The sequence below is a fragment of the Oryzias latipes genome, chromosome 10 (assembly GCF_053564925.1).
Source record: "Oryzias latipes strain Hd-rR chromosome 10, Olatipes_Hd-rR_3.1".
Taxonomy (NCBI): domain Eukaryota; kingdom Metazoa; phylum Chordata; class Actinopteri; order Beloniformes; family Adrianichthyidae; genus Oryzias; species Oryzias latipes.
The window spans coordinates 1,440,603-1,465,166 of record NC_136246.1 but is presented as its reverse complement, the minus strand read 5'-3'; positions in this window follow the sequence as shown (position 1 = coordinate 1,465,166).

The window sequence follows — 24,564 nt, the reverse complement described above, 5'->3', positions numbered from 1 at the left end:
ATCCAGTGATAGTATAGTCATTTCCTGGTTTTTGATGGTGGCAAAGTCTATTATGTTAACGAGTCTGCGGACATTGTCATCCGAGTGTCTGCCTTTGATGAATCCAGTTTGATCAAAGTCAATTATGTGAGGAGTGACTTTTTCTATTCTCTGTGCTAGTGCTTTGCAGATAATTTTTACATCTGCATTAATTAAAGAAATGGGGCGATAGCTTGAAGGACTCGTGGGGTCTTTGTCTGGTTTTAGAAGGAGGATAATGTTGGCGGAGTTCATGTTAGGTGGTAGAGATTGGCTTTCATTGATAAATTTTACCGTTTTATAAAATGTTGGTGCCAGTTGTTCCCAGAATTCCTTATAAAACTGCAGGAAAGCCGTCAGGCCCTGGTGCTTTACCATTAGGCATAAGTAACAGAGCTTCATGAAGCTCAGACAACGAGAGCGGAGAGTCTAAGTTTGTGATTTGATCTTCGTTTAACCTGGGCAGGTTTACATTGTTGAGAAATGAGTTGATGCTTTGTTCTGATGGATTGATCTGTGGAGTGTATAAGTTTTGATAAAAGTCTTTAAACGCATTATTAATTTTTACCGGGTCATGGGTGACATTCCCTGTTTGGTCCATAATAGAAGTGATTGTTGATTTTTCTTTATTAATTTTAAGCTGATTAGCTAGAAATTTGCCAGATTTATTAGAGTTTTCATATCTTTCCAGTCGAAGCCTTTGTATCTGGAATTGTGTTTGTTTATTGATGATGTCAATTAACTGCAGCTTTAAATTTTTCAGGTCGCCCAGTATGTGTTCCTGTGCAGAAGCAGCATAAGCAGTCTCCAGGGTTTTGATTTTATTTTCTAGTTCTAATAAATCTGCTTTCTCTTTGCGTTTGCGAAGCAAAAGAGATCTGATTGGAAGGATGTTTGAAAGGAGGGGAATGAGCGTGTTAGCACTGAGTGAGACAAAGATGAAAGGGAAGGGTGAGTGTGTGTTTGGAAGTGTGAGTGGGAGAATGTCTGGTGTAGAGAGCGGGAGAGCAAGAGAAGGTGTGGCTTTGCTGGTGAGCTGTGAGGTGAAACGATTTGTGGTTGAATGGAAGGAGGTTTCACCAAGACTGATATGGGTGAAAGCGAAATTTCTGAAAGAGTTGTGGGCGTTCGTGAGTGCATATGGTCCTGGCAGTGAGAGGAATGAAGAGGAGAGAGTGACCTTCTGGAACGACTTGGATGAGTGCTTGCAAGGATTTGGAGCAAATGTGAATGTAGTGCTGATGGGAGATCTGAATGCTAGAGTGGGTGATGAGAAAATTGAGGGTGTTGTTGGCGTGCATGGTGTTCCTGGAAAGAATGATAATGGTGAGAGACTGATAGGAATGTGCACTGAAAGAGAGATGGTGATTGGGAATACATGGTTCAGAAAGAAAGAGATCCATAAGTATATGTGGGTGAGGCAGAGTGGTGGAAGAGTGATTGATAAAGCACTGATGGATTATGTGGTGGTTTCAAAGGTTGCATGTAGTAGATTGCTGGATGTAAGTGTGAGGAGGGGAGAGTGTGGAGGTATGTCTGATCACTTTTTGGTGGAAGGAAGGTTGCGTGTGGGTATGCCATGGGTGAGATCGAGAAAGAGTGGGGAGGCAAGAAAAGTTCTGAGAGTGAGTGTTTTGAAGAACAGAGAGAAAATGTGTGAGTATCAGAAGGAATTAGGTGGCAAGTGGAATATGGTGAAGGAGCAAATGGTTGTTGGAGTGGAGGAAGAATGGCAACAGTTCAAAAGTGCAGTGGTTGGAAGTGCAGAGGAAGTGTGTGGTGTGAGACGTGTTGGGGGTGGTCTAAGAAAGGGAAGTGAATGGCGGTGCGAGGATGTAAGGTTGGCTGTAGTTGAGAAGAGATGTGCGTACGAAGTATGGCTGCAGAGAAAGGACAGGGAGTCATATGAGTGTTATAAGGAGAAGAAAAGGGATGCTAAGAGAGCTGTGCGTGAGGCAAGAGCGGCTGCGGACGAAAGGTGGGGCAGACAGTTGACTGATAATTTTCGAGAGAACAAGAAAATGTTTTGGAAGGAGGTGAAGAGGGTGCGAAAGGGAGTGTCGGGGAGGGAGGAGAAAGTGAAAACAGAGGATGGAAGGATGTTGAATGAGGGGAATGCAGTAAGAAAAAGATGGGCAGAGTATTTCGAGAGGCTGCTGAATGTGGAGGAAGATCGGGATGCTGTGATTGGGATGGATGGAAGGGAAAGTAGACTGAATGTATTAGAAGAGTTGAATGAAGCGTTGATAACAGGAGAGGAAGTTGTGCAAGCTGTGGGAAAGTTGAAAGTAGGAAAGGCTGCAGGTGTGGATGGGTGTGCTGTGGAATGCCTGAAGTGTGGTGGAGCGATCGTGATTGAGTGGTTAGTGAGATTGTTGAATGTGTGTTTTGCAAATGGGCAGGTGCCGCTTGATTGGATGAGTGCGTGTGTGGTTCCCCTGTACAAGGGTAAGGGTGATAAGTATGAATGTGGTAGTTTTAGGGGTATTAGTCTGTTGAGTGTTGTAGGCAAAGTATATGGGAGAGTGCTGATTAATAGGGTAGTGGAGGGAACTGAGTGTATGATTGGTGAAGAGCAGTGTGGTTTCAGGAGAGGTAGAGGGTGTGTGGATCAGGTGTTTGTTGTGAGACAGGTGTGTGAAAAGTTTTTGGCTAAGGGGAGGGAGGTGTTTTGGGCATTCATGGATTTAGAGAAGGCGTATGATAGGATTGATAGAGAGGCGTTGTGGGTGGTGTTGAGTATGTATGGTATTGATGGTAGATTGTTGGAAGGTGTGAAGAGTTTTTATAGACACAGTAGAGCGTGTGTGAGAGTGGGAAATAGCATGAGTGAGTGGTTTCCTGTGAGGGTTGGTCTGCGTCAGGGATGCGTGATGTCTCCGTGGTTGTTTAACGTGTACATGGATGGTGTGGTAAAAGAGGTGAATGAAAGGGTGTCGGGTACGGGTGTGAGCATGATAAATACTGACGGCAGCGAATGGAGTGTGAATCAGCTGCTGTTTGCAGATGATACTGCACAAGTGGCTGACTCAGAAGAGAACTTGGGACGTCTGGTTGAGGAGTTTGGAAGGGTGTGCGACAGAAGGAAGTTGAGAGTGAATGTGGAAAAGAGTAAGGTGATGAGGGGTACGAGGTTAAAGGGTGAACGCAGATTGAATGTGGCATTAAATGGGGGGTTGTTGGAAGAGGTAGAGTGTTTTCAGTATTTGGGGTCGTGTGTCTGTGTGGATGGTGGAATAGGGGGAGAGGTAGAGTTTAGAATGAATGAAGTACGAAAGATATGGGGGGGAATGAAGAGAGTGTTTGAATGTAGGTCACTGGGAAAGGATGCAAAAAGGAGATTGTATGAGGGTGTGGTGGTGCCTGCAGCGTTATATGGGGCTGAAACATGGAGTCTGAAAGTGGCGGAAAAGAGGAAGCTGAATGTAGTTGAGATGAGATGTTTGAGGAGTATGTGTGGTGTGACGCGTATGGATCGTGTGAGAAATGAAGTTATCCGAGAGAGAACTGGTGTGACGCGAGAGTTGGCTTATAGAGCAGAGCAAAAGGCACTGGGATGGTTTGGACATGTTGAAAGAATGGAAAGGGAGCGTTTGGTGAAAAGGGTATATGAATCTGATGTGAGTGGAGTGAGAATGAGAGGAAGACCGCGAATGGGATGGACAGAGGGTGTAAAAAGAGCGTTGAATGCAAGAGGGATGACTGTGGTGCAGGGGAGAGAGGCTGCTCAGGACAGGGATGGGTGGAGAGAGTTTGTGTATGGATGAATGGATGGGTGTGGTAGAGGTCTGGTCTTGGGATGAAGCGGCAAGGGGAAACCAGCCTTGGCTGAGGCCCTGCAGTGGAGGTGCCCACACTGGGCTGTGCAGCTGACCCTGGTGCAGTGTGGTGTGGCTTAGACCAGGCCTCAGACCAGTCGCACGCACATACGCACACACGCACTCACGCACTGAAGGAGGAGGGTTTGGGGAAGAGACAGAGGGAGCTAAAATTGTGTGCCTTGTCTAGGCTACCCCACCTTGGTGGGACACAGCCTTGGTAATAATAATAAAATAATCTGCTTTCTCTTTGCGTTTTTTATGCGTTGAATAAGAGATGATTTTCCCTCTCATGACTGCTTTTGCTGTTTCCCAAAGAAAATTTGGTGATATTTCAGAAGTATTGTTGAATTCTAAGAAGGTTGCCCACTCTTTTTTAAAGAATTCAATAAATTCCTGGTCTTTTAACAGAGACGTATTAAACCTCCAGGTTGAACCCGAGGGTGTGGGTACTTCCCTTGAAATAGTAATAGAAACTGGTGCATGGTCACTGATAATAATTGGATGAATGTTGGAACTTTTAATTTCTTTCAAAAGGGAGTTACTGACTTATAAATAATCTAAACGAGAGTGTGAATGGTGAACTGGAGAAAAAAAGGTGAACCCCTTAGCGTTTGGATGACATGAGCGCCAAGCGTCGCAGAGACCCAGATCATTCATGTACTGCTGTAGGATACATGCAGACTGCCATGTACGCTGGTTTGCTGCTGTGCTGAGTCTGTCAAGTTCAGGGTCCAAAACAAGGTTGAAGTCTCCTCCTATAATGATTGTGGAGTCAGAGTGAGCTGAGAGTGAGGTGAAGAATCTGTGAAAGAAGGAAGAGTCGTCAACATTAGGGCCGTATACACTCGCTATACAAAAGTCCTTATTCTGAATGGATATATTAATGATTACAAATCTGCCTTCTGGGTCAGTAACTGTATCCTTATGAGTAAATGTAACATTTTTATTAATCAAAACTGCAACCCCTCTTTGTTTGGAGTTGAAACTGGCAGAATACATAGCTGGATACTGGGAACAGCACAGGAGATGACCAGCTGATAAAGATAAATGGGTCTCCTGCAGTAAAGCTATATCTGCTTTAAGACCATCCAGGTGATTTAACACTTTCAATCTCTTTGGCCCAGAACCAAGTCCACGCACATTCCAGCTAACGATGTTAAGACTGTTCATAGCTGTTCTAACCGGGAGAGTGCAAGGCTAAATAGTGCGTGTGCCCGTCCGTGTGCGCGTGCACGCTGTGCGTTCCTGCTACACTGACAAGCGCTGTGCGTTGTGGGTGAACGTGTCTTGGCTGTGAGCTGCATGTTGCGTGCGTCCTGTGTGAGCCTAAGTGAAGTTTTTGCAGTTTATCAACGTGTGTGTGCGGGATCGCGTGTGCATGCTCTTATGAGTCAAGATGGCGCCGGTGTGCTTGGCTAGCCTTCTGTCTCTACGAGTGTTGTTTGTATTTGCGCTTTGTTTACTGACTTTAGTGACGAATGTCAACTTGTTGCTGATCTACGATCGCCAAACTCTTCTGAATCTACGTCCCCCCTTCAGAAACCCGTTTCAAAATCCGCTTCAACTTAAATTCCCCGGGCAAGAATCGCGCTGTCCCCCGCTTTTCTCAAGCATACCAGCTCACCTGTATCGTGCTCCGCTCCCGCGATGGCGGCGCAGGCGGTGAGGGAGACGTAGCGGTTTACTGGTGAAACTGAAAGCTGTACGTTGTACGGACCCGGTCGCTCCCTGTTTGGTTTCTCTGGTCGGCGTGGACGTGGAGCTGCGGGGCCGTCGACCCACCTTGCCGTACCTCCGCAAGCGGGGGAGAGGCCTCCACAACCTGCGGCAGCTTCCTCGCGCTCTGCCAATGAAGGGCACTCCAATCCCGGCTAGGATGGCGCTCGTGAACGCTAGATCGCTAGCCAACAAAACCTTCATCCTAAAGGATTTCTTCGTCACCCATCGACTGGATTTCCTTTATGTAACTGAAACTTGGATCTCTGGATCTCCCTTAGGTCAACAAATCAGACACAGCTGGTCGTCTCGAAGACCAGGAGAAAACTGAGAGGTGACCGAGCCTTCTCAGTCTTCGGACCAAAAATCTGGAACGAATTGCCCCTGTACCTCAGACAGATAAACTCACTCAGTATTTTTAAATCTGCTCTTAAAACATATTTTTTCACTTTGGCTTTTAACTGAGTTGGAATCCGGACCTATTTTATGTGTTTTATGCTTTATATTTTCATGTGCTTTTATTAATTTTTGTATTGTTCAGCACTTTGGTGAACCTTGTTCTGTTTAAAGTGCTTTATAAATAAAGTTGAGTTGAGTTGAGAGTTGAGTTATGCGCGCTAGTATGCGCGCGCGCCCGTTCCGTGCATAAATAAATACTCACCGTGGTTGCGTTGACTTTACCTGATTCACATATGAGGAAATGGGAAGGGGGGGGGACAAGAGAAAAGAGAGAGGAAAAGAGAAAGAACAAAAAACAAAAACAACGAAACAACAACAGAAACATGAATGTGAGAGAAAGAAAAGACAGTTTTCCTGAGAGGTGTGGATTATTGATGATCCGATTATTTCCTATTCAATTAAATAAGTTTGCTGGTTTCTTCTGGGCGGCGCAGATGTCAGTGCGCCTCTGAAAGCCTTCAGCACAGCCAGGGTGTTACCTCTGGGTCCCGGAACAGCTTGCCGTTCACAAAAAGTTTATCAACGGCAACCACCGCACGGGCTCCAGCAGACAGGTGCTTCCTCCTTAGCGGGAAGAGGATTTTCCGCCGGCGGAGGATCTCGCCTGGAAACTGGTCATTCACGCTGTAATGCGTGCCTTTCAGCTCTCGGCCTCTGCTTTTTACCAGGTCCTTTTGTTTATAATGTTCAAATTTAGCAACAATAGGACGGGGGCGCTGATTGTCCGGCCTTTTTCCTCCGAGCCGGTGAACCCTGTGGAAGGAGATCTTCTGGACTTCTTCCTTGGGGAGCTTCAGGTGGACCTCTATGAAGGACTTAACAATGTTCTCCGGGTCTTCCCCTGCCTCTTCTGGAATCTCTGCGATCACTAGATTGTCCCTCATGCTCCTCGCCTGAAAATCCAGGAGGGTTTCCTTGATGGATCGGTTTTCCTCAGAAAGACGGGCGGTGTCGTTGCTCAGGGTCTTCACGGTCTCTCTGAGGGCCTGGTTCTCCGCTGCGAGCTCCTGCACCTGCTGTTGGCTGAACTCCAGAGACTCTCGCAGACCTTGAAATTCCTTATGGAGGATCTCCAGCAGATTTAAACGTCAATCAAGGCTGGAGAGCTTTTTATCAATTGAATCCAGGATATCACTCATGTTGCTGCCTGGGGAGGAGGCAGCCCCCGGGGAGTCTTCGGGGCGGCCTCGTTTGGTGGACGGAGTGGCGGTGTTGGATTTCCTCATGACGCAGGTATTGAAACACTCGTCGATGTAATACTCCAGATCCTCCAGGTCATCCAGGCTGGCAAATGCTTGACAAACTTTTTCAGATTTTTATTTTTTAACTTTCTGGATTATTTAAATATGGTGGTGTAATGAAATAAATCAAAAATGTTTGTTCACAACTTACGCGCCGCCAAGTAAACTCACCACACTCCTCTCGTCGGCTCTCGCGATACTACAGCATCACGTGTCCCTACAGCATCACGTCTTACGACAAGCATATATATATACAGTGTGGCAAATAAGTATTTGATCACTCTGTGATTCAGCAAGTTCTCCCACTTAGAAAACATGGAGGGGTCTAAAATTCATCATAGGTGCATTTCCACAGTGAGAGACAGAATCTGAAGAAACATTCAGAAATCACGTTGTACGATTTTTTAAAACAATTTATTTGTATATTACTGCACCAAATAAGGATTTGATCACTTGATTATCAGATAGATTTCTGACCAGCAAAGACCTGCTGTTCTGCTTTTAAATAGTCCAACTCCACTCTGCTCTTGATTCTAAATTGGTGGCACCTGTTTGAGGTCGTTAGATTGCATAAAGGCACCTGTGCCCCCCCCCACAATCAGTCATAAGTCTAACTACCAACATGGGCAAAACCAAAGAGCTGTCAAAAGACACAGGAGACAAAATTGTAGACCTTCACAAAGCTGGAAGTGGCTACGGGGCAATTGCCAAGCAGCTTGGTGAGAAAAGAACAACTGTTGGAGCAATTGTCAGAAAATGGAAGAGGCTAATGATGACTGTCAATGTCCCTCGGACTGGGGCCCCTCGCAAGATCTCGTGCGAGGGGGGTATCGATGATGCTAAGGAAGGTGAAGAATCCGCCCAGGACTACACTGGAGGAGCTGGTCAATGACCTGAAGAGAGCTGGGACCACGGTTTCCAAGGCTACTATAAGTAATACATTAAAACGTCATGGTTTAAAAATCATGGATCGCACGGAAGGTTCCCCTGCTGAAGTCAGCCCATGTCAAGGCCCGTCTGAAGTTTGCCAATGACCATCTTGATGATCCAGAGGAGTCATGGGAGAAAATCTTGTGGTCAGATGAGACCAAAATAGAACTTTTTGGTCTTAACTCCATTCGGCGTGTTTGGAGGAGGAAGAAGGAGGAGCATCATCCCAAGAACACCATACCTACAGTGAAGCATGGGGGTGGAAGCATCATGCTCTGGGGGTGTTTTTCTGCACAGGGGACAGGACGACTGCAATGTATTAAGGAGAGGATGAATGGGGCTCTGTATTGTGAGATATTGGGCAAAAACCTCCTTACCTCAGTCAGAGCGTTGAATATGGGTCGTGGCTGGGTCTTTTAGCATGACAATGACCTGAAGTACACAGCCAAGAAAACCAAGGAGTGGCTCCGTAAGAAGCATATCAAGGTTCTGGAGTGGCCTAGCCAGTATCCAGACCTAAATCCAATAGAGAATCTTTGGAGGGAGCTGAAACTCCGTGTTGCTTAGCGACAGCCCCGTACCCTGACAGATCTAGAGAAGATCTGTATGGAGGAGTGGGCCAAAACCCCTGCTGCAGTGTGTAGAAACCTAGTGAAGAACTACAGGAACCGTTTGACCTCTGGAATTGTTAACAAAGGCTTCTCTACCAAATTAAAGTTGTTTAACTCAAGTGATCAAATACCCATTTGTCACAGTAATATACAAATAAATTGTTTTAAAAAAATCGTACAACGTGATTTCTGAATGTTTTCTTCAGATTCTGTCTCTCACTGTGGAAATGCACAGTGAGAGACAGAATCAACTTCTAGCAGCCTTTTAAAAAAATTGTTATTGTTATTAAGTTTAATTTAAACACATTAACATTAAGTTAAATAATCTCTGAATACTAACTAGTCTGACAATAATCCTGTCCAAAGAGGAATGTTTTAAGTCTAACTTTGAATGTAGAAACTGAATCGGCCTCTCTTACATGAGCTGGGAGTTTATTCCATAAAACAGGGGCTTGGTGGCTAAACGCTCTACCTCCAACTCTACTTTTACTAATTCTAGGAACCACAAGCAGTCCTGCATTTTGCGAGCGAAGTGTTCTGATTGGATGGTAAGGGACTATGAGGTCCTTAATATAGGAAGGGGCCAGTCCATGTAAGGCCTTATAGGTTAACAGGAGGATCTTGACCTTGATTCTAGAATCCACTGGGAGCCAATGGAGCGAAACTAACACAGGAGTGATGTGATCTCTTCTGCTAGTTCCTGCTAACAATCTAGCTGCTGCGTTCTGAACAAACTGGAGACTTCTTAAGGAACTCTTAGGACACGCTGCTAACAAGGAGTTACAGTAATCCAATCTAGACGTAACAAATGCATGGATGAGTTTTTCAGCATCACTCTTAGAAAGTATATTTCTGATCTTAGCAATATTCCGCAGGTGAAAATAGGCAGTTCTACACGCCTGAGATATGTGAGCCTTAAATGATAAATCCTGGTCAAGTAAAACCCCAAGGTTTCTAACTGTGGAATTGGGGGCTATACTTATGCCATCCAGGGAGACTATCTGAGCAGACAGAGCATCTCTGAGGTTTTTAGGACCTAGTATAATGACCTCAGTTTTTTCTGGGTTCAAGAGGAGGTAATTAATTGTCATCCAGGTCTTGATGTCACTGATGCAGGCGTTCAGTTTCTCTATATTGTCATTCTGGTCAGGCTTCATGGATAAATACAACTGCGTATCGTCGGCATAACAATGAAAATTAATGCTGTGTTTCCTGATTATGTTTCCTAGGGGTAGCATATAAAGCGTAAAAAGGATGGGTCCTAAGACTGAGCCCTATGGGACTTCATAGTTAACTGGAGCGCACTGAGAGGACTGTCCATTTACATTAACGAACTGATATCTATCGGACAGATAGGATTTAAACCACTGGAGAGCAGATCCTCTGATCCCTATGTCCTGCTCTAATCTATGGAGGAAAATACTGTAGTCGATAGAGTCAAAGGCTGCACTGAGGTCCAACAGGACAAGAATAGAAAGTAGTCCCTTTTCTGAGGCCAATAACAAGTCATTAGAGACTCTAACTAGTGCAGTTTCCGTGCTGTGGTGGGGTCTAAACCCCGACTGAAAGTCTTCAAAGTGGCTGTTGTCCTGTAGGTGGCAGTAAAGCTGCTTAACTACAACTCTTTCTAGGATTTTAGAAATAAAGGGGAGGTTTGATATTGGTCTATAGTTGGCCAAGATGCTAGGATCCAAACTGGGCTTTTTCAGAAGAGGTTTAACAACTGCATTTTTAAAAGACTGTGGCACGTAACCCGTTTCCAGAGAGGTATTTATCATTATTAATATGGAATCATTAATTAGGGGAAAAGTTTCTTTAAAAAGTCTGGTGGGAATTGGGTCTAACAGACAAGTTGAGGATTTGGAGGATGTAATAACTGATGCTATTTCCACTTGATCCACAATAGTCAAGCAGTCTAATGTTACAGAGGTTTCTATGGATGCCTCCACTTCTACCGCTTCAGCCTGTTCTGGGCTGATAGTAGGAATAACTTGATTTAACTTATGCCTAATATTTGAGATTTTCCAATCGAAAAATGTAAGAAAATCATCAGAGCTGAGAGATACAGGAAAATGTGGTTCTACTGAGCTCTGACTGCGAGTTAATTTAGCAATAGTGCTAAAAAGAAATCTTGGATTATTTCCATTCTGTGATATTAAGGTTGAATAGTACTAGGACGACCTAACCTGCTGGGTCAACCTGCCTCTGTCCCTTATGGGCAAGGTAGCCAGGGTTAAAATGAAAATCTTACCCAAAGTAAATTATCTCTTCTCAATGATTCCCACACAACCGCCACTAAAATGGTTCAAAACATTAGACTCATCCATATCAAGCTTTCTATGGAACAATAAACATGCAAGAATTAGTCTAAAAACTTTAAAATCTGCAAAAAGCTGTGGAGGATTAGAATTACCTAACTTCCACAAATACTTTCTTGCAAATAGATTACAATACATCTTAAAATGGTTAAAAAATAATCCAGAAACCAACTCATGGTTAGACTTGGAACAGGCGTTATGTGGAAAGATCAACCTGTCAGATCTTCCATTTATTAGCCAAACAGTAAAAAAACAGGATTGTTTCCAAACGTATTAATATAAACACCACTTTAACAGCCTGGTGGGAATTTCTCAAAATATCAAAATCATCAATTCAACCGTGCAGAATGACACCCATCTGGAACAACCCAGACATCTTAATGAACAAAAAAGTGATACACTTCCCAGCTTGGCAAGCAGGGGGCGTAACATTACTAGAGCACTTAATTATTGACAGAAGATTCATAACTCCCCAGGAACTTCAAGACAAACATGGAATAAATAACTTCTTGGAATATCAGCAACTTATATCTATTATTACTAGAGCTGTGACGGTGTCGAATTTTTCATCACCGCGGTAATGAACCACCAGGGGGCGAGGTGTCGCGGTTAACCGCAGCCCCCCCCCCCAAAAAAAAAAAAACGAAAAAAAAACACAAAATCCCCCGGCGGCCGCATCGGAAATAAATACAATTACAACGTACAAATCTTTATTAACAAACATCAGTAACAACTAACAACTACATATCTAACTGGTGAACTAACTATAGGCGTTGTAGATTGACTGTGTGTGTGAGCGCGGAGAGTCTTGTGTAGGTAAAGGAGGAAGGTGCGCACACGTGTGTTGGGAGTGCGTGTTGATTCTTCTGCAGCGGACCGCTCTGGAGCTGCACGCAAGTTTCACCTGTGCTCTCTGGTACAGACACCTTCTCAGAATATTATATATTGCCCAGTAATAAGCAGACTGCAGACACTGTCCCCTTTCCGGCGGCCGTGAGCCTGACATCCATGTAGAACGCGCGGCAGGAGGCTCCGCCTTTGTTTATACAGAAACGTAACGTTACGCTGCAAAAAATAGTTCCCAAACAAAACATGTGGTGATTTTCATGGAAATCTAACAGCGCACGTTCATGTTTGGTGTTACGGAGTGAAGGAGGACAGTAATACCCCCCCCCCCCCCCCCGCCCCCCTCCAACACAAAATCCTCCGGTGGGCGGCCATGTCCCGCACTTAAGAACGCACGCAGCTTATAACGGAAATGAATACAATGGAAATTAACAATTAGAAAGCAATGAATTATCGTATTTCCTTGCGAGACGGAAACTTCTGTTGTAGAATGAGGATGTGTGCTTCTGAAAGCGCGCGCCTGTTTGTGTAACCGTAAAGGGAGCCGCGTGCCATGTGCAGCGCAGAGGCAGACAGTGAGAGCACGCGCGGTGGGAGAAAAGGAGACAACAATCTGAAAGAATGAAGGAAAGTCTGAACACAGGACTAGCAGAAAAAGTAAATTATAAGCAAAGATGAATGTGTTTAATGTGTTTATTATAGTTCCAAACACGCACCATATGCAAAAAGTAAAAAAATTGCGTAAAAAAAAGTGCAGTGATGCGGTGATGCGGTTATCGTCACAGCCCTAATTATTATTAAGAAGTTTAAATACAGAGACAACAATTTAAAGCTACCAGATGTAGTTACCACTCTGATCAATTTCTCAATGAATAAAACTCTCTCCAAAATATACAAACTTTTATGTAATTTAGATAATAATATTTCACTTCCGACAACAAAATGGGATGCGGATTTGAGCATCAGCACAGATGAAAGCTTTTGGTCAGAACTTTGTCTAAACACCTTTTAACTGACAAAAAGTCCAAATCTGCAACTAATCCATTTAAAAACTCTACACAGAATTTACTACACTGGACAGAGGATGTTCAAGGTGGATCTCAGTAACTCAGACATTTGTCAGCACTGTGACGGTAATCTACCCGACAATTACATGCATGCACTATGGTTCTGCACGCCTGTCCAGGCTCTCTGGCAGCAGGTATGTGCCGATCTATCAGTCTGGCTTAAAGTTTCAATCACAGCTTCACCGTCACTTTGTGTGCTTTGTGACATTAGTGCCATCGAGGTGGAAGGAGGATTAATAAATATAATTTTCATAACTCTTTGTATTGCTAGAAAAACATTTTAATAAATTGGAAAAACAATAAAAATATAAATATAAGTCAATACAGAAATCTGCTGTTTGATCATATCAGCTTGGAAAAAATGTCAGCCCAAAGTTCAAGTAACTTTGGCTTTTAGCTATGGGAGACCAAAGAGACTGAATTATTATTCAGTCTCTTTGGTCTCCCATAGCTAACTCCATGACTTAGAGGGTGGGGGGCCTGGTCGTCGCTGCTCCTTGCCTTTCTGCCGTGGCTCGGGGTGGGGATCGGGGCCTCCGGTGCCCGGTGGGGGCCGGTGGGGACTCCGTTGGTCGGGGGGTCGGGACCGGTGCCTGGGCGGGGCGGGCTGGGGCGCTGCGCGGTCTTCCGGGCTCGGGTGTGGGGGCTTGGGGGGGTGGAGTCTTTGCCCTTGCTGGGGGGGGGTTGGCGGGGGGGTCCTGCTTGTGGGGGGGGGGGGGGTCCAGCGGCGCTGGATGGGCTGCCCATCTATACCTGGGGCTGGGATCAACCCTTCCCTGGCTCTTGGACGAGGCGGGGCAACCCTCTCGGGGCCCCCGGTACCTCTGGGTGTCATCCGCTGGGGCTGCGCTGGGGGAGGGGGGGGGGGGGCGGCTTGTCGGCCCTGTCTTGTGGGGGGGGGGCACTATATGTGCGGGACCTTGGGGGTTTGACGGGTCGGGGTCTCCGCTGGTGGCAATCGGCGGTTGCCCAGGCCGGTTGGCCGCCTTGGTCCCGTTGAGGCCTGACCAGAGCTCTCCCAGGGCCGGCGCCTGGGGTGGGGGCCTGGACTTGCTCCGGGGGGCGCGCTTTCTGGCTCCTTTCTCTATGTGTGGGGTGGGTCGTGCTGGGCCTGGGACGTCGGCGCCGTGGGGGATGGGGGCCGGGGGACCTGGGCCCTATGCTGGGGGGGGGGGGGCGGGGGGACGGATGTTTGACCACTGGGGGACAGTCTACCAGCTGTCCCCAACTTACCCACTTCCTCACATAATCTCATATTAGGGTGAGGGGGCGGGGGGTTTAGCCTGCGATGCGCCTGGGGGGGGGGGAGGGGGTACTTGGCAGTGGTCCCCCTCCCATGGTTGCCGTATGAAGTGGGCCCCCCCTCTCTCGGTTTTATTTGCACCTTAGACATTTAGGGCCCCTTGGTGGGGAGGGTGATGGGACATCACTGTGAGTAATCAGGAGATGTCCCCTCAGTGCCCTACCCACCAATTTTAACTGCCCCCCTTTAGTACACACACCCTTCCCCCCTCAAAATATTTCAACATAAGCACACACACATGCACACATACACCCCCAAAAATCACACACCCATTCCGCAAGGAAGGTGGGACGTTGGACCATCTGTCCCCTACCCCATCCCTAATAGGGGATACGAAAAATAAATAAACATAAAAAATTAAGAACATAAAGTGTTTTATTTCCTCATTATGCAACAATGTTTTTCTAACAAAACCTTTTACTTTATACATTTTTCCAACTTCAAAAGTAAAATACATGCAAAAAAAAGTTATTTAAAGAAAAATAAACAGTAATGTTTTGACATATTGCTGTCATGATGTAAATATAAAGCAAATTAAATAAATGTTTGACAGTGACGTGCGGTGAGGTTAATGGCTGGTGAGGCACTGACGTCATCAGTCAGATTTACAAACATATGAACCATACTGAGTAACTTATTCACCATTTGATTGACAACAGTTAACGTGTTTTGTTTAAAATATCATTTCTACATGTGTTTTTTTCATATACAAACTGCAGCATAGAAAAAAGCACAAACCTTATTATCGTCTTACCTTTACTTGTAAATATAGTCCATATGCCGCTCCTTCTCAAGAAGACTTGCCGCTTGCTATCACTTATTCTATTATTTTTAGCGTCATAATCTCAGGGCTCACCGGCGCCCCCTAACATGAGGCACGAGAACTGCTGGCCTCACCCAGCGGTTTTTTTGCCGGCGTTTAGCGCTCAGCACAAGAAACACGTCCCTCACATACAGTTATTTATAAAAACAAACACTGGACATCATATGCATCTGCTAAATTATGTAAACTCAGCTCATATAGTACAAGTGATTGAACCGACACACAGAGAGACAGCAGTACCGTCTGACTGCATAGGTATTGCGCAGTCCAAGGTGAGGCTCAGCAGGCTGGTGCCTCATCGCACGTCACTTCTTAGTATCTGAACGGCAAATGCGGAAATTCAGCAATTTTGAAAAGAAAAAACACCCCAAAATGGCACAGTTTAATGGAAAATGACTGCAAAGCACAAATTACTGAGTAAATATAATAATTGAATTTTTTTTTTCTTTTCTTCCCCTAATGACAGGTGAGGCTGTGCCTCACCTGCCTCTCCTGACTGCACGTCACTGATGTTTGAGTTCCTAAGATCATCCCAGAGAGAGTCTCTGCTTCAACTCCCGCAGTGAAAGTTGCATCTTAATCTGACAACAACAAACAGAACTAAACAAAATTCAATTTAAACAAAACCAAATACGCCACAGCCGTAACACCCCCATACCCAAGATAAAACGTCTTTCCAAAAAAAGTTTTTACCCCAAGTGGAGCACACAAAAAAAAGTGGTGGCTCTAACGGAATACACCACACAAACACAAGATCCCACACAAACTCAAACCTCACACAAACTCAAACTCAAATTCGCATTCCGAATGGACGGTCGCGTGCCTCGAAGGGCGCGCGACCGTCCATTCGGAATGCGTACCCCTCTGGGCACGCGACCGTCAAACTCGGGACGCGTACCCCTCTGGGCACGCGACCGTCAAACTCAGGGTGCGCGCGCTGCAGGACACGCACTCGTCATATCAGGGTGTGCGCCCCCCAGGACACGCACCCGTTAAGTTCAGTCACCAAAGACTAGTCACACAAAACGAACTAATGAAAATTAACTACACAAAACCAATGTGTTGCACAGAACTAAACAAGTTTGGTTAACATTTTTTTTCCTACAAAATGTTGCAAATGTGCTTAAAGCACCGACTTCAAATGTTTTGGCCAGGCCACACAGGCCTCAATGCACCCAAAAAGTGCCAATACAAATTCAGTGACTTAAGAGCAAGGTGTTAACTCACAAACTGGATGAGCAGTAGAGGTCCTCTGTGGCAACCCCAGTCTGGAGCAATAGAGTTGGGTCTGCCCTTGCACCGGTTACGGCTGCAGGAACTTACGCACCTGCCGCCGCCCAATTGGGTTAGTGGCATTGGCAACACCTGCAGTAGCCTCCACTCCTACACAGTTGCCTACTCCACCTCCAACTGATGCTTCCAGCCAAGGTCTGCCTGAGGGTTGTAGCATTTCATTCTCAGACAACTGCTCTTTGAAAATGCTCTTGTCTCCAAAGCCAAACATGGCCCACAAAGAAAAAAAGAAGTCTCCAAATACAATTGAATCTGAACAAAACCCACACATCAAATATGAACAAATTATGAATGGTTAACAAATCCCGGACGAGCCCCCAATTATGTTACGCCCCCTTCAGAGTCTAGGGTTACCTAGGGGGCATAACATAAAAAAGTAAAGTTTCGTCTACTAAAGTGAAATTAACACACCAAACGAAGGTCTCCAAACAAAATATATCAAATTTATTTACAAATAAATAAACGACCACCAATAATAACTAAAAGTGAAGCAAAAAGGCTTCAGGGTGAACCCAGGCAAAAATAACAAACAAAACCCCAAATCAAAAGACTAAACAGAGTGGGCACAGACAAAACTACGAAGGACTACAGAACAAGGTGCAACACAAACTAAACAGGTGGTGAAGTACAAAACAAAATGGGGAAGACAAAAACAAAATGGAGAAGAGGGCCAAGCTGCATTGGAGACTTGTTGCAGCCAAGCTCCCTTCTCATAGACTAGAGGTCCGGTTGGGCGGTGTCCTGTCTGACGTGGTGACAAGCAGTGTGTGGGCCCCAGGGAACTGTGCTCTCTCCTTTCCTGTTCACTTTATACACCAGTGACTTCCAGTATAACTCAAAGTCATGCCATCTTCAGAAATTCTCTGACGATTCTGCGGTTGTTGGCTGCATTAATGGTGGGCGGGAGGAGGAGTATAAGGAACTTGTGGATGAATTCGTGAGGTGGGCTGGCGTAAACCACCTGCTCCTGAACGTGGAAAAGACCAGAGAGATGGTGGTGGATGGACTTCAGGAAGAAACCACCAGCTTCCTGGCCTCTCCGCATCTTGGGCAGGGATGTGGCAGAGGTGGAGGAATACAAGTACCTGGGAGTAACCGTTGACAACAGACTGAGCTGGAAAGCAACAGCACTGCTGTGAATGAGAAGGCCAGCAGCAGACCCTACTTCCTGAGGAGACTAAGGTCCTTCAACGTGTGCTGCAGGATGCTCGGGATGTTCTTAGCCGTCTGTTGTGGCCAGCACTCTGTTCTTCTCGGTGGTCTGCTCGGGGGGCAGCATATCTGCCAGGGACACTCATAGACTGAACAAACTGATCAGAAGAGCTGGCTCCATGATCGGATGTAAAATGGACATGTTTGAAGCTGTGATGGAGAGGAGGACTTTAAATAAGCTCGTATCCATCATGGATAATCTGGAGCATCTTCTCCATCCTGTTCTTGACAGCGGAGCTCCTTCTCCAATAGGCTAAGGCAGCTTCACTGTCACACCATCCGCTACAGGAGATCATTCATACCTCACTCCATTGGACTCTATAACTTGTCATCCATGTGCAATAGATAAAGTCATTTAAGGTCTGTCTGTTTTTCTCTCCTGATGTGGCACGCAATACAACTGTTCTTTTTCACTGATGTTTCTTTCTGATTGATTGTTCTGGTTCTATGTTGTCGTCTATTGTGTGTATGTTTGTATCTTGACCCTAACGCCGACGCTAGTGTCTTTATCTTTATCTTATCTTATCTAGTAGGTAAAAAAAAGAAAACCTTTTTGACTGCAGTTTTTAATTGTTCTGGAATATTCTACAAAAAGACAGTTAAATTAGATGAACAACAGCTGAACAGATGGAGTTGGTAAGGAAATGTGGACACACCAACTCAACACAGCAAACAAACGCTAATTAGGTAAACAACCGCTCATCAGAGTTGTGTGGTCAGGTCATGTTAGCTTGTTTCTGAGATGAACCAATAATAGAGAACAGAAGAAAAACCTGTGGACATCTATATATTTTCCCTTAAATAATTTTGATGCGAAAATTCAGAAGAGCTTACATTTAATGGAACTCGGTTAGTTAGTTGGTTGTGTTCAGTTGATGTTTCATCCTATGTATTATTTTTGACCAATATAAAATGACATAAATAGACAAATCACTTCATGTATTTCAATTAACATTACGTTATGTATTTCAAGCATGGAACTTACTTTTTCCAGGAACTAAAACGTGTCTTTAGACAGACATTGCAAATCCTTTTCTGTAACACACAGAGAAGTCAATAGTGTTATTGAAGCAATTCCTTCAGGTTTACTCCACCAACAGCCTCTCATCTGCATTATCAAGCTATAAGTAAAACAGACCCTCCTTTGAAATGTAAGGACATTGATTTCTTAAAAGGCCTGTACCTTGCTGCCAGCACCGCCCCCAGACTAACACACACACACTTTTTCTGCGGAGCTAGCAGTGTTTGCCAAAAACGCTTTCCTTTACCATGCACATCCATCTTTGACACGCTGCCAAGGCCAATTCTAGGATGATGTCATGAAATAGGCTGCACTCACAAGGACTAAAAGGCGGAGCCTCAGAGATTGAAACATCTTACTAAAATAACTAATATTTAATAAAAAGTCTGTTATTTTGTGTGCCAAAGGTTACATGAATATTGTTTACTATAAAAGACTTAAAGGCCCTATTCTTCAGCCTTTTATAAAATAATATTTATCCAACCAATATCTGCATGGTCAAATTTTCAGATATTGATAATAAGTAGTTTTTGTAATAACTCACCAGAATTGATACTCCACTTTTTCTATAATTGGAAACCACATGGACCTCTAGACCATGAGAAGGGAGCCTTGCAGCAACATGTCTCCATTGCAGCTTGGCCCTCTTCTCCATTTTTTTTGGACTTAACCACCTGTTTAGTTTATGTTGCACTTTACTTTGTAGTTCTTCGTAGTTTTGTCCATGCCCACTGTGTTTAGTCTTTTGGTTTATAGTTATGTTAAAAGAAAGCTGTCTTTGTTTTCCCTTTTGCTTTGTACAGGTAAGAAAACAAGATTTCAGTTAGGTGGAGTTTTGTTTGTTAAGCCAGGAGCCGCATGCGGCTCTTTAGCGCTGCCCTAGTGGCTCCCTGGAGCATTTTCAAAAATGTTAGAAATATGAAAGGATTGGGGAGAGAAATATATTTTTTGTTTTAATATGGTTTATGTAGAAGGAAAAACAAGACACAAACATTCTTAATGTTTTCCAATGTTGTCAGAATGTGTAGAATAATTATTAAATTTCAACATTTCTGTCAACGAAGATTTGCGTCATAGCCTGTGACACACGTTTCTACCAGCAGGGCAGCGGACCGCTAGGCAGGTGGCTGATGGAAATCAAACCACCGTCAGTTCCGTGCATTGCTTGATGAAGTTGAAAGCGAATATTCTGATCTCCTGCTACACAACACAGTCCGATGGCTGTCCAGGGGTGACGCTTTGCGTCACTTTGTCGTCTGTTTAGAACTGAACTACCCGCAACTGGAAGATCCTGAGTGGCTGGAAAAGCTGCACTTTTTGGTGGATATGACTGTGACAAGCCACCTAAACGAGCTGAATGAAAGTCTGCAGGCGCCGCAAATGCTTGAAGCTGTTCTGTCATTCGAGTGCTGCTGACTGTCTTTGCCAGAGATGTACAGCGCAGAAGAGAAGAGGATGCTGCTGCGTTTTACCCGTGCACTGACTTGCTTGGCATTTGCGCAAAAATCAAACTCAACTGTGTTAATTTGATTTTATATACTTTATCTTTTCAAAAGGCATCTGTTTTATTTTTTTATAAACCCAGGCTGCGTTTTATTGCACTCTGTCTGTTTAGTACCCAGAGAGGAGCGCATTATACACGTTCCATTTTGTTGTTTTTCGTTCGAATCCTCAAATTAAAAATGAGATAAAAAATCTGATTTCTTCATTGCATTTCTTTAATTTTATGAAGGCAATGAAACATAATTCATTAATATTGTAATGAAGTTAAATTTGCACAACAGAGCTGTCACGTGACGCATCGTTCTCCGCAGAGTGCACTGCAGGGCAAATACACATTTAATCATGAATGCTTATAATGTACTAATATAGCTAATATAGATACATATTGCATGTGTTGCCTTCATGATAAGGCTTAAATAGGGCTTTGAATATTTTGCGTCTCCAGACATATTTGTTTTTTGTTCTTTTGGTCCAAAATGGCTCTTTCAACATTTTGGGGTGCCGACCCCTGTGTTAAGCCTTGTTTGCTTCACTTTTAGTTATTGTTGGTTGTTGTTTGTTTATTTGTAAATAAATTATCTATACTTTTGTATGGAGACATTTGTTTGGTGTTTTTGTTTTTAAGCTTTGGTAGCCCAAAAACTTTTTTTATGTTATGCCCCCCTAGGTACCCCTAGACACAGAAGGGGTGTAACATAATTGTCTTCTATTATTTTCTTTTTAGAATGATTCATAAATTGTCAATTAAAAATAAGTATTGTCATATATTTTAAACACAAATACCTTTTTTGATTGTAAAAACATAAAAAAACGGTTCTGTAAATGTGTTTGGATGCAATAAAGTTTTTTAGGACAAATGTTGCATTCTGTCGAGTGAACACTAGATGGGAACCTCTGATTAGATTGTTCATCTGTCAAAAGATCAACTAGCCCTTGTGCTATCCTAGGCACTTTACCATTGGGAGTTGGGTCATCTAGACCCACTAGACAGAGCTCTGAACCTTTTTTCTTCAATGATTTGTGATCTTCACTGGTGTCCATGGATTACATGAAATCTTTCCACCTTTATCCACCTTTGTCATGGTAGGGAGAACACGTCAATGGAAGGGGGGGGTCATCTAAGATAGCACAAGGGTTAATTATGGTTTATTGTTCATTCTCCTGGCGAACGTGAAGATTGTATTTTGCACACAGTGAAAAAAAAAGATCAACTAGTGCAGATAGGGGGGGCTTTGCTTTCCTTACAGCTCTTATGACGTGGCGGATCAATGTCGAGAGTCCAGAGTTAGGAATTCTCCCTTATCTTCATTAAGACAAAGGGTAATTTTTACAACTGCCCCAACACACTCTTTTTTAAAATTCATTTTACTTCAATTTATTTTCCTAAAACACTGAGTTTTCCCACTGGGCACAGACACATCTGTTGGATATCTAAATCATGGCTGTTTCAATGTTTACAGCTGTACATATGCAGAATGCCCCTGACATCAGTTCATTGGGGTCTTTTGCTCATCATCATTTAGATCTCTAGCAGATGACTTTGCATGCCTTGCACGCTGTAAACTAACCATTTGGGTAGTTTCTTCCCACCAGGCTCAAAATGTCTATTAGACAACTAATATTCATCTATTGTAGATGTCTACTGGACATTTGAGACAACCTTATACTGTTACTCTATAAGATGTCCACCACTATTGTTCTGAAAGCTATCTGCATATAGAGGTCTACTACGCATCTACCTGTAGACATCTTATCTTTTGATAATTTTAGATGTCTAATAGAGTACAGTTTTAACTTATTTTACTTTAACAGAAGTATACAAGTTCTTTTCAAAATAAAATATACCCAAAAAGGGGAGTCAAATTGGATCCTCTTGCTGCAGCAGATTTACTTGAAATGAAACCAGCAGAGAAGCAAAGTCAAACATGTTTCTATGAATGTGACTTTGCTACACCATAATCCTTTTTCTCCTTTCTCTGTCAAATATTAACATTGGTTAGATGAAATTGTCTTGTAAACACTTCACCTCTAAACAGCAACTAGACTCTGTTGTGCAGCAGAAGATAAGAAAATGTGCTTTTAGCTCATTTTCATAATGATTCACTCTGACAATAGATTCAACCTTTTCCCATCATTTTGTTCTGTTATATGACACGTTCAAAATCTAAACAGAAATATAGATGCTGGATTTGGTGAGGGTTTCTGAGACCTTTAACCCCAGGTACTTTTACTGAAATGTACCTGGAATGTAGAACTTTGTGATTACTAGTTGTCTGTGAATGAAAAGGCTGCATGGTGGTGCAGCAGCGGTTAGTTCCTTCACATCATTATGCAAAGTCAGATGGGACTCTTTTTTATGAAGCTTGCATGTTCTCCTCATACATGTTTGCACCAGCTTTCTCCAACAGTCCAAAAACATGTTTCAGGGGTTAACTGCTTGATGGCAAAACTAGTGACCTGATTAGAGTGTACCCCACCTTCTACAGTAGCCAGATTATAACCAGGACCCCAAAGGATCCAGTGGGTTCTGAAGATTAGTGGATAGATGTAAAATTGCAGTATTTGTTTTATATCTAGTAAAAAAAAAAATCCTCTGATAGACATCTAAAAATATCCCAAGATTAGATGTCTACAGGTAGATGTGTAGTAGACCTCTATATGCAGATATCTTTCAGAAGACTAATAGAGTAAGAAAATAGACATGTCTGAGATGTCCAGCAGACATCTACCATGGATTTAAACAAGCTATCTAATTGACATCTTGTAAAAATTGTATACCTAAATATATTCAATTTCCTGGATTCATTTCCAGTTTGCACTTTCTATCTATCTGTCTATCTATCTTTCTATCTAACTATCCGTTTCAAGGTAGATTACGAATGTTGATCATGCAGAAAGACGGTCCATGGAAAAACCTCAGACATCTCAGTCCAGAAAAGCGCAGTGCTTGAAACAGCTAAGATACTGGGCAGGACCGTCAAGCTCAAGCCCAGGCAACTCATAGAGAACCTGAGCTTGGGTGAGAAACCACCCACTATATATAGTAAGGCAAGTCCTGAATAGCCAGCCAAAGGTGCTCTGCTGACTGTCAATTACAGGATGGTGAGGATGCTCAGGATTATCCATGATGGATACAAACCTCTCCATCACAGCTTCGAAGGTTTCCATTTTGCACCTAATTACAGAGCCAGCCTTACTAATCAGTTTGTTTAGAGTCTTTGTGTCCCTGGTAGCTCATTTTCAAAAACAACAGTCTCTTTTCACAAAACCGATGAAGAATCAATAGAGGCATCATTTAAAGGGGCACTCGTTCTGACCAAGCACATGAAGCCCTTCTCTGATGGCGGGATCATTAGAGAAGCAATACTCGCCGTGGCGGAAACTCTATTTCAGGACCGTAAAAATAAGACAGAGATTCTGTCCACAATTGCCGACGTCCAGCTTGGTGCAAACACTGCGGTGTGGAGGGTGAGTGAGCTGTCTGCAGCTGTGGTCAGACAGCGGGAGTCAGACCTGGACAGGTGCGTCTGGTTTTTACTGCAGTGTGATGAGTAGGTAGACTCCAGTGATGCAGCTCAGCGGGTCGTTTTCACACGGATGGTTGTTAATGACTTTTCCACAAAAAAGGTAACCATTAAAAAACCTGCCTCAGTAACAACTGATGGGGCACCAGCAATAGCAGAATGCCACTCAGGATTCATGGCTTACTGCAAGGCTTACCCAGAATTTCCTAAGCTTTCTGAGATATCATTGCATCATTCGCCAGCATGTTCTTTGTGGGAAGGTCATGGGATTCGATCATGTTATTGCACCTGTTCTTAAAATCATCAACTCCATTCAAGCAAAAACCCAGCAACACAGGAGTTTGCAAACAAAAATGAACAACCTGAACCAACAATTACAAGGTAAAGACAAAAAAATATAACATGGTCAGTGCTGAGAAGGTATTTAAAGTAAAGCTAAATTTATGCATCCAGTAAATAAAAACCAAAACAGATGTAGTGGGGCAATAAAGTATTTGTCATTCACAGATTCTTCAAGTTGTCCCACGAAAGCCTTAGTAACATGCACACATACAGTACAGGAGTTGACCCTTACAGGTGCTGCAGGCTACTGGGTTGTACAAGACACACAAGTCTTGTAGTTCCCTTGAGGCTCATACGGCAACTTCAAGGTGCATCATAAAAATGGAACATCCAACTGTCATCCATGTGGTAAGTGTTTCATTAAATATTAGTAAGGATAATGTCGTTCGGTGTCCTTATGCAACATTCTAGTTGTTAGTAAAGTGCCGGTACTGGGAAGTGCACATGATGCGCAAGTGTCTGGGACACCAGTAGGATGACATGGAAGAAAAAGAAGATTACCGACAACCTGGGGCT